A 12131-nucleotide genomic window follows, 5' to 3' on the forward strand; every position below is an offset into this window, starting at 1 on the left:
GTGTGTGTGTGTGTGTGTGTGTGGTGTGGTGTACAGTAAATATGTTATATGGCGTCGGTAGATGAAAATGTATATGAACATAGACATTTTACTGAGACATACTGTCTGTGTGGTCTGCAGTAAATATGCCCTACTGCTCAGTATACTTGTGTGTGTTGTGTGGTGTGTAACATAAATATCTATATGGATCGGATATATGAAAATGTATACTGAACAGTAGGACATCTTTCCTGCCGTCATACTGTCTGGTGTCGCAGTAAATATGTCTAATGATCGTCGACACTGTGTGTGGTGTGTTGGTGTGTGTGTACGTAATATCTTACTGCTGGGATAATACAAACAGTATATGAACAGTAGGAATACTTTACTGCGAACATATATGTCTGTGTGTCTGCAGTAAATATTCTACTGCTCAGTAAACGGTGTGGTGTTTGTTGTGTTGGTGTGTGTGGTGGACGCAGTAAATATCTGCCTGCTTGGGGATATACAACAGTATATGAACAGTAGACATCTTATGAAGAAATACTGTCTTGTGGTACTGCCAGTAATTATGTCTACCTGCTACACATACTGTCTCTATGGTGGTGTGTGTGTGTGTGTGTGTGGTGTGTGTGTGTGTGTCATAAATATATATACGGCTCGGATATCAAAATAGTTACTACGGACTCGGGATGATACAACAGTATACGAACAGTAAGACTCTTTACACGACAGTAATACTGTCTGTGTGTCTGAGTAATATGTCTACTGCTCAGTCATACTGTGTGTGTGTGTGTGTGTGTGGTAACATAATTCTGTACGGCTCGGGATAGACAAACGTATACGGAACCAGTAGCTATCTGACTACTGCAAAAAGACATTGTCTGTGTGTCTGCAGTAAATATGTCACTGCTCATGTTATACTGTGTGTTGTGTGTGTGTGTGGTGGTGCACGCAGTAATATAGCTGTATGCTCGGGATATACAAACTATACTGAACAGTAGACATTATTGCTGCAAGACATACTGTCGTGTGTCTGCAGTAAATATGTCTACTGCTCACATACTGTCTGTGTGTGTGTGTGGTGTGTGTGTGTGTGTGTGTGGGTGTGTGTGTGCGTGTACATAAAATATGTATTGGCTTACGGGATATGTAAAATATAGTCTACTGACTCAGTAAGACAATCTTTACTTGCAGGACATTACTGTCTGTGTGTCTGCATCATACTTTCCTCCCCCCACTGCGCATCACCCTCTCACCCCCGTTTGGGGTGGTGTTGTGGTGGGTTCCACAACCAAAATCATTCCCAATCGGAACATACAAAACCTATACCTGAACAACAAGAACTCTCTCCCCCCCCTTACTAGACATACGGGGGGTGGTGGTGGGGGTCTGCGTAGGGGGTTGTCAGTCTCTGCTTGCCGGGGGTACGTGGCTCTCTGGGATGTGGGTGGTTGTGTGTTTGTTGTGTGTTGTACATTTTTTTTTTTGTAATATAAATTTCTGGATACACAACCTTCCATCCTCGGAAATACAACAAACAAGTACTTTTTTTTGAACTTTTTTTTTTTTTAGTTGTCTTTTGCGAATTTCTTTGTGTTTTTTTTTTTTTTTTTTTGTTTTTTCATTTTTTAAACTACCCCTCCGGTTTCGTTTGTTTTTTTTTTTTTCCCCCCCACCCTTTTTTTCTTTAATGCTCAGTATACTTGTGGTGTGTGTGTGTGTGTGTGTGTGGTCAGAGTATATCTGGTATGCTCGGGATATACAACAGTATACTGAACAGTAGACAATCTTTACTGCCAAAAAGTCCTGTGTGTCTTGCAGTAACATATGGTCTACTGCTCAGTATACTGTCTGTATGTTGTGGTGTGATCACAGCAGTACAATATCGTCATTGTTGGGGATATACACAACAGTATACTGAACAGTAGACATCTTTACTTGCAGCATACTGTCTGGTGTTCTGCAGTAAATAATGTCTACTGCTCAGTATACTTTTTGTGTGTGTGTGTGGTGTGTGGCAGCAGTAAACTATCTGCACTTCGGCGGATATACCAACACAGATACTGACACAGTAAGACATCTTGTAATGTAGACTACTGTCTGTGTGTGACAGTAAATATGTCTAGTTCGTATAGTGTTTGGTGTGGTAACCAGAATAATCATCTGTTACTGCTCTGGGATATGAACAGTATTACGTCGATTTTACAGGGAACATCTTGATGCAGGCATACTGTCTGTGTGTCGCTCGCTAAGATGTCTACTGCGCAGTATATGTTGTGTGGTGTGTGTGCACGCAGTAACATATTCTATGTTGGGGATATTAAAACCAGTATTACTGAACAGTAGACATCTTTACTGTGACATACAGTCTGGTTGTCTGTGTCAACATGTCTACTGCTCAGTATACTGTGTGTGTGTGGGTGTGTGTGTGGGTGGGTGTGTGTACATAAATTATAATGGCTCGGGATATGACAAAGTATACTGAACAGTAGACTCTTTACTGCAGACATACTGTCTGTGTGTCTGCAGTAAATATGTCGATACAGATAATGGGGTGTGGGTGTGGGCAGTAAATATCTGTGACTGCTCGGATACACAAACATATACTGAACAGTAGACATCTTTACTGAGACATATGTCTGTGTTTGCATAAATATGTCTAGTCTCAGTATACTGTGTGGTGTGTGGTGTGTGTGGTACAGTAAATATCTGTACTGCTCGGGATAAACACAGTATACTGAACAGTAAAAGCATTTTACTGCAGACATACGTCTGTGTGTCTGCAGTAAATATGTCTACTGCTCAGTATACTGTGTGTGTGTGTGTGCACGCAGTAAATATCTTACTGCTCGGGATACAAACAGTATACTGACAGTAGACATCTTTACCGACATAACTGTCTGTGTGTCTGCATAAATATGTCTACTGCTCCACATACTGTCTGTGTGTTGGTGTGTGGTGTGTGTGTGTGTGTGCTCGTTACAGTAAATATTATATGGTCTCGGGATATACAAACAGTATACTGAACAGTGACATCTTTACTGCAGACATACTGTCTGTGTGTCTGCAGTAAATATGTCTACTGCTCAGTATACTTGTGTGTGTGTGCACGCAGTAAAATATCTGTATTTGGGGATATCAAACAGTATACTGAACAGTAGACATCTTTACGCAGGACATACTGCTGTGTGTCTGCAGTAAATATGTCTACTGCTCAGTATACGTGTGTGTGTGTGGTGTGTGTGTGTGTGCAGCAGTAAATACTGTACTGATCTGGAATATACAACAGTATACTGAACAGTAGGACATCTTATCTGTAGACATACTGTCTGTGTGTCTGCAGTATATGTCTACTGGCTCAGTATACTGTGTGTGTGTACAGTAAATATCTGTATGCTCAGGATAGTCAAACAGTATACATGAACAGTGGACATCTTTAACTGCAACATATGTCTGTGTGTCTTCGCAGTAAATATGTTCTACTGTTCTAGTATACTGTGTGTTGTGTGTGTGTGTGTGCACGCAGTAAATATCTGTACCTGTTGGGATATACAAACAGTAACTGAACATAGACACTTTATGAGACATACAGTCTGTGTGTCTGCAGTAAACATGTCTACTGCTCAGTATACGTGTGTGTGTGTGTGTGTGTGTGGTGGACAGTAAATATCTTTATGGCTTGGGATAGAAAAAGTAACTGAACAGTAGACATCTTTACTGCAGACAACTGTCCTGTGTGTCTGCAGTAAAATATGTCCATACTCCAGTATAATGTGTGTCTGTGTGTGTGTGCAGTAAAATCTGTACTGGCTCGGGATACACAAACAGTATACTGACAGTAGACATCTTACTGCAGACATACTGTCTGTGTTCTGCATAAATATGTCTAGTACTCAGTATACTTGTTTGGGTGTGGTTTGTTGTGTGTGTGTGTGTGTGTGGTAATATCTGTAATGCTCGGGATACTACAAAACAGTATACTGAGGAATAGACATCTTTACTGCAGACATACTGTCTGTGTGTCTGCGAGAAATATGTCTAGTACTATTATACGTGTGTGTCTGTGTGTGTGTGTGTGTGTGTTGTGCGGTAAAATATCTGTACTGCTCAGGATACACAAACAGTATACTGACAATAGACATCTTTACTGGCAACATACTGTCTGTGTTTGCATGTAATATGTTTAGTGTCCATATATAATGTGTTGTGTGTGTGGTGTGTGTGTGTGTCAGTAAATATCTGTACTGCTCGGATACACAACAGTTACGGCGCATAGACATCTTACTGCGACATACTGTCTTGTCCTGAGTAAATTGTCTAGTGCTCAGTAATGTGTGTGTGTGGTGTTGTGTGTGTGTGTGTGTTGTGTGTGTGTGTGTGTGTGTGTGTGTGTGTGTGTGTGACTAAATAAATGTACTGCTTGCGGATACAAACAGTATACTGAGCAATAGACCATCTTTACTCGCAGACATACTGTCTGTGTGTCTGCAGTAAATATGTCTAGTACTCAGTATACGTGTGTGGTATGTGTGTGTGTGTGCGGCAAATATCTTACGCTCGGGATACACAACATGGTATACTAGAAAGTGACAATTTACTGGCAGACATACTGTCTGTGTGTCTGCAGTAAATATGTCAGTACGTCTAATTGTGTGTTGTGTGTGTGTGCAGTAATATCTGTACTGCTCGGGATATACACAAACAGTATACTGAGCAATAGACATCTTTTACTGCAGACAACTGTATTGTGTGTCTGCAGGTAAATATGTCCAGTACTCAGTATATGTGTGTCTGTGTGTGTGTGCAGTAAATTCAGTACATGCTCGGGATACACCAACAGTATACTGAGGAATAGAATCTTTACTGCAGACTACTTGTCTGTGTTTGCATTAAATATGTATGTATATCAGTAGTACTGGTGGTGTGTGTGTGTGTGTGTGTGTGTTGTGTGTGGTGTGTGTGGGGCAATATATCTGTATGCTCGGGATAACAAAACAGTATACTGAACAATAGACAACTTTACTGGTCAGACACTACTGTCTGTGTGTTGCATTAAATATGTCTAGCTACTCAGTATACTTTGTTTCTGTTGTGTGTGTGTGCGCGGTAAATATTTGTACTGTCGGGATAACAAACAGTATACAGAAGTAGACATCTTTACTGTAGACATACTGTCTGTGTGTCTGAAGTAGCAATTAGGGCCAGCTACTCGATATAATGTGTCGTTGTTTTTTTTTTTTGCAGTAATAGTCTATATGCTCAGGATAACAAAACAGTATACTGCAAAGAACATCTTTACTGCAGACATACTGTCGTGGTGTCTTCAGTAAATATTGTCAGTATCAGTATTATGTGTGCAGTAAATATCGTTACTGCTCGGGATACACCAACAGTATATGAGACATAGACATCTTTACTGCAGACATACTGTCCTGTGTTGCACTTAAATGTCTACGTACTCAGTATACTGTGTGTGTGTGTGTGTGTGTGTGTGTGTGTGGTAAATTCTGTATGCTCGGGATACAAACAAACAGTATACTGAGGAATAGACATCTTTACTGCAGACATACTGTCTGTGTGTCTGAAGTAAAATGTCTCGTAGTCAGTATACTGTGTGTGTTGTGTGTGTGTGTGTTGTGTGTGTGTGGTGTGTGTGTGTGTGTGTGTGCGTGCGTAAATATCTGTACTGCTCAGGATACCAAAACAGTAACTGAGAATAGACATCTTTACTGCAGACATACTGTCTGTGTGTCTGCAGTAAATATGTCCAGTATCATGTATAATGTGTCTGTGCAGTAAATATCTATACTGCTCAGGATACACAAACAGTATAACTGAACAATAGACATCTTTACTGCAGACATACTGTCGTGTGTTCTGAAGTAAATATGTCCTACTCCAGTATAATGTTGTCTGTGTGTGTGTGCAGTAAATATCTGTACTGCTCGGGAAACAAACAGTATACTGAGCAATAGACATCTTTACTGCAGAGACATACTGTCTGTGTGTTGCAGTAAATATTCCCGTACTCAGTATAATGTGTGTCTGTGGTGTGTGTGCAGTAAATATCTGTAATGCTCGGGATAACACAACAGTATACTGAGGAATAGGACATCTTACTGCAGCATACTGTCTGTTGGCTGCAGTAAATTGTCTAGTACTCAGCTATACCGCGTGTGTGTGTTGTGTGTGCGGCGTTGCGTAAATATCTGTACTGCTCGGATACAAAATGGTATACTGAGCAATAGAATCTTACTGCAGACATACTGTCTGTGTGTCTGCAGTAACTATGTCCAGTACTCAGTATAATGTTGTGTCTGTGTGTGTTGTGCAGTAAAATACTGTACTGTCGGATACACAAACAGTACTGAGCAATAGACATCTTTACTGCAAGACATACTGTCTGTGTTTGCTTAAAGTTAGTACTCAGATACTGTGTTGTTGTGTGTGTGTGTGTGTGGTAAATATCTGTAAATATCGGCTCTGGATCGACTTGAAAGGCTCGGGGGGCGAAGGTTTACAGTTTACCGCACCCTCCCACCCGGACCTCGCCGCCTCCCGGGGCCGGAACTTAGTGCTCGCGGCGCCCTCTCCGGGGCTCGGCCCACGCGTGTCATAGCAACTTACACAGGACTCCACACAGGAGGCGTTACGCAGCCGTAACGGCAGCGCAGGTTTAGCTGGTCCTTGCCCGGCGTCAACTCACACCGGACGCGTGTCAGCCGCGGCACGGCAGCGGAGCAAGCGGCCGTATTCACGCGAGAACCTGGACTACGCGAGACCCCGCGATAAAACAGTGATTATTAAAGAAAACCACAAACAACAACAAACATGACTTGCTCTCCGACGTGGAGGAGATATAAAAAAGAATATGTTGTGTAATAAGTATTGTGTGTTGTTCCACTTCAACATTGTCTCTGGTCGTTCATGTGAGGACCCTTTGATCGATCTTTGATCACCTGGTGCTCCATGAAGATTGGAGACTTGATTTGGGTAGGGGAGGGGAAAAAAGGAGAGGGATGACGTACAGGGGGCCCGGAGTGCCGGGAGGCGCGAGGAACTGGCAAAGCAAGGGACTAACCAGAAAGCGCCTTCTACAAAGTTCTTAAATGAATGCCACCGAGCCCCGGCACACACCACACATATGCTGGGGAAACAAACAGGCACCAAAAACAACGTATGTACTTTAAGTGATGATTATAAATGTTTACTCCTTAGAAGCACCAAACCAACGTATGTATGTTTTCTAATGCTGAGTGTGTTACAGCTACTGTAGTGTGTAAACTGTTACTGTGATGATAAATATTGAAATATTATATTTACATTGTATGAGGGTTTTTCTGATAATATATATATATAATAATATGATATATATAGATATATTATATATATATTATAAATAAAATATATAACTGTAGATGTGACATGAGGGTTTTCTGATTATATATATAGATTCTATTATATATTATATATATACTATATATATATATATATATATATATAGAATATATCATAAAATGTAGATGTGACCATGAGGGTAATATATATCATATGATATATAATTATATATCTATATATATATATATATAAACAAGACCAGTATTGAGCGTAGACCTAATTACTGCAGACACACAGACAGTATGTCTGCAGAAAGATGTCTACTGTTCAGTATACTGTTTGTATATCCCGAGCAGTACAGATATTTACTGTCACACACACACAGTATACTGAGCAGTAGACATATTTACTGCAGACACACAGACAGTATGTCTGCAGTAAAGATGTCTATTGTTCAGTATGCTGTTGTATATCCGATATGATATCCCGAGCAGTAAATATTTACTGTACACACACACACACACAGTATACTGAGCAGTAGACATATTTACTGCAGACACACAGACAGTATGTCTGCAGTAAAGATGTCTACTGTTCAGTATACTGTTTGTATATCCCCAACAATACAGATATTTACTGTGTGCCACACACACACACACACAGTATACTGAGCAGTAGACATATTTACTGCAGACACACAGACAGTATGTCTGCAGTAAAGATGTCTACTGTTCAGTATACTGTTTTGTATATCCGAGCAGTACAGATATTTACGTACACACACACACACACAGTATACTGAGCAGTAGACATATTTACTGCAGACACACAGACAGTATGTCTGCAGTAAAGATGTCTGCTGTTCAGTATACTGTTTGTATATCCCGAGCAGTATTGATTTTGACTGTACACACACACACACACGGTATACTGAGCAGTAGGCATATTTACTGCAGACACACAGACAGTATGTCTGCAGTAAAGATGTCTACTGTTTAGTATACTGTTTGTATATTCCAATCAGTACAGATATTTACTGCGCGCACACACAGTATACTGAGCAGTAGACATATTTACTGCAGACACACAGACAGTATGTCTGCAGTAAAGATGTCTACTGTTCAGTATACTGTTTTTCTATCCCCAGCAGTACAGATATTACTGTACACACACACACACACACAGTATACTGAGCAATAGACATATTTACTGCAGACACACAGACAGTATGTCTGCAGTAAAGATGTCTACTGTTCAGTATACTATTTGCATATCCCGAACCGTATAGATATTCACTGTACACGCACACACACACAGTATACTGAGCAGTAGACATATTTACTGCAGACACACAGACAGTATGTGTGCAGTAAAGATGTCTACTGTTTGTATATCCCAAGCAGTACAGACATTTACTTCACACACACATAGTATACTGAGCAGTAGACATATTTACTGCAGACACACAGACAGTATGTGTGCAGTAAAGATATCTACTGTTCAGTATACTGTTTGTATATCCCCAACAGTGCAGATATTTACTGCGTGCACACACACACACAGTATACTGAGCAGTAGACATATTTACTGCAGACGTACAGACAGTTTGTCTGCAGTAAAGATGTCTACTGCTCAGTATACTGTTTGTATATCCCGAGCAGTATAGATATTTACTGTACTCACACACACAGTATACTGAGCAGTACAGATATTTACTGCACACAGACACACACACAGTATACTGAGTGGTACAGATATTTACTGCACACACACACAGTATACTGAGCAGTAGACATATTTACTGCAGACACACCGTATGTGGTTCCTTGTGGTTTCTAAAATGAGATTGGGAGCCAGAGCTTTCAGCTATCAAGCTCCTCTTCTGTGGAACAAACTACCATTCTGGGTTTGGGAGGCTGACACGGTCAACATTAGACATAGTAGACCATTATCACCACCATCTGTAAACATACATGTCTCATTAATGCGTGTTACTAACTAAACTTCATCCCTGGAGTTTCTGTGCTCTATCGTCCAGCAGGTTCTCGTGGATCGTGGCTGCTGCTGTGGTCCTGCACGACGTCCACTACAATCTCCATTACAGTTTATAGTTAGTTGATGATCTATCTCATCATAGGTCCCACTGCTCCCACTTTTTGTAAATAAACCATTTTCTTTCGTACATAAAACTTGTTGTAGTGGCTACTTCGGACTCAGGGAAGACTGTGACACCTTTTTGTTGTTATGCTCTAGGCTCGTAGACTGGGGCATAACAGGGTCAAGGAACCCATTGTCTATGGCAGCCCATAGAACCGTATGGTTAAAAAGTTGTGAAATTTTGCACATTGATTGAGGACAGTTGTATTTTTTATTTCACCGAGTTACATGTTGGCAGTAAACACGGTATAGCGCCACGTTTGTGCATGTAACTTTTGAACCATTAGCTCGATTAAAAAAAACATCGTTGGATTCCTTGGATCATACCGAGTTAGATTGATAGATAGATTTTCCGCCATCTTGGATTTTGTTAAAAGTGAAACAACATTTTCAGCGGACACAAATTTTGACCAATTTTCACGAGAACCGGCACAGACTATCTTCAGACCAATCCGCACAAAATGTGGGAGACAGATTTTTCAATTTTGCCTTCGTTCGCACACTACAGCTAATAGGTGGCGAAGGCACCGATTACTTTGTGAGCTCGTATCTCAGGAACGCTTTATTGAAACATAACTAAATCTGATGCCATGCTTTCAGGCGTTCCAAGTGCAGGAAAGAAATCTGGTGTCATTTGGTTTCTAGGGGGTGCTGTAATTATCAAAATTGTTTTTGCTCATATCTGTTGATGTGTTTTTATTTGGAATTAAATCATGGTATCCGCAGACACTGCGGGTTGCCCTATTGATAGTTCATGCCAACTTTTCACGTTAACCAATCGCCATCGGCAGCAACGCCGCCAAACAGGAAGTTTGCTTATATCTCGGCGCCACTTTGACTTTCGAAGACCAAATTTGGTCGCACGCTTTGAGACTCCCTTTGAAGCATGCGGGGGAAAACATTGTGTCATTCAGTCACTAGGGGGCGCTGTAAGCAGCAAAAATGCTTTGCTTTTTTCTCTTGACGTGTTTGGATGTGAAACTAAATTTTCATGTCTGCTAATAATGTGGAATGTCCCATTTATGGACATTACAAAACTTTTCATGTCATCATAACAATGCAGCAACATATTGGATTTCAACGAACTATCGTTAGTTACATGATTGCCTGATTTGCATGGGCCCCTCATTGCTGCTTGCATCTATATTTGTACAATATGTTTCTGTTGATTTGTCCTGTACACGTGACATGTATTGCACGTCTGTCCGTCCTGGGAGAGGGATCCCTGCTCCACCTTTTTTCCCTGTTGAAAGGGGTTTTTGTGGGCAAGTTTTTCCTCACTCGAAACAAGGGTAGAGGATAGAGGGTGTCACTCCCTGTACAGATTGTAAAGCCCTCAGAGGCTAAATGTGTTTTGTGAATTTGGGCTATACAAATAAAATTTGACTTGATTTATTCTTTAAATCTCAGCGAGACAGAGGCCTGAAGGTAGGAGGTCAGTGTTTGAAAACCTTGCATGCTCTTACCAATTTCTCAAATCTACCTAGTGCAGCTAAAATTTTCACAATTTAATGTCTACTTTCTTTTACTAAATTACTAATTTGATTTTTTTTTTTTTTTTTTTTTCACAAAAACCTACTGATTTTCAGACTGCTCTAATCCCTGCACCACCATCACAACCAGATATCTTTATTTGTCAACCATGTTTTAGCACAATGACATCAACATAAGGAGGGAGTGCATCCTGAGAAGCTTTGTTGTCTGTCAGTGAAGACCCAGATGTGTAAGTTTATTACAATTCTTTCTTGTGTAGTATAATTGTAAACATGTAACATGACATTTGTTTTACTTTATATTTGTTTGCTATGTTGTTCAGTCCTCTGCAGCTGAGGTTGCAAAGAGGGACAACGCCACCACAGTCATGGGGATTTACACAATTTTAAAGAGATGGGCATGAGGAGCCAAAGGACGTGGGAGTTGTGATTGAGGGCATTGAAGTCCTCAACAATGTTGGCAGTGTCATCATGGGATTCATCATGCTGTTTGGGCTTTTTTATGATCAAGCCTTTACCGAAAAACTCAAATACACCTTTCAGTTTTTCCAGAAGATCATTATGAACTTGGATGGACACAAGCTGAATGCAAAGATACAGCAGCTGAAAACCAAGCTGTTTTCATAAGAGGCAAACACTCTGTCCACACAGTCAGCGACAGTCAGCATGGATTATTTTCTTCTTCTCTATTTATATATGTATATATTTGTATGAGTGAGTTTTTATTCATTTTAAATAAAAAGCACATGAACCTAATTTTGTGTTATGTGTATCTGAAATGGGGGTCAAATGAAGTAATGAAAATGTTATTTTAGACCAACTATATTAGTTTAAGTTGTACAAATGTGAATCAGTTTAGTTAATGTACTTTTCTTTTTTTTTGGCTGTGTTTGATAAAGATGAGTTTAACCACCTCAATTAAATCATATTACAAGGAGGTATTTTGTTCAAGTTGGGGCTACATAAATTTAATAGATGGAAATCCTGCCCCGAAATGTATTCAGTGTATTTCAGTGTACCCAAGAAGTCTCATCCATCTGTGCTCAATGACTATAGACCTGTTGCCTTGACATCCTACATTGTGAAAGTCTTAGGAGAGACTGGTTTTGGTACATCTCGGACCTCAGGTAACCATCTCACTAGACCCGCTGTAGTTTGCCT

The sequence above is a fragment of the Larimichthys crocea genome, chromosome I, assembly GCF_000972845.2.
Source record: "Larimichthys crocea isolate SSNF chromosome I, L_crocea_2.0, whole genome shotgun sequence".
NCBI lineage: Eukaryota > Metazoa > Chordata > Actinopteri > Sciaenidae > Larimichthys > Larimichthys crocea.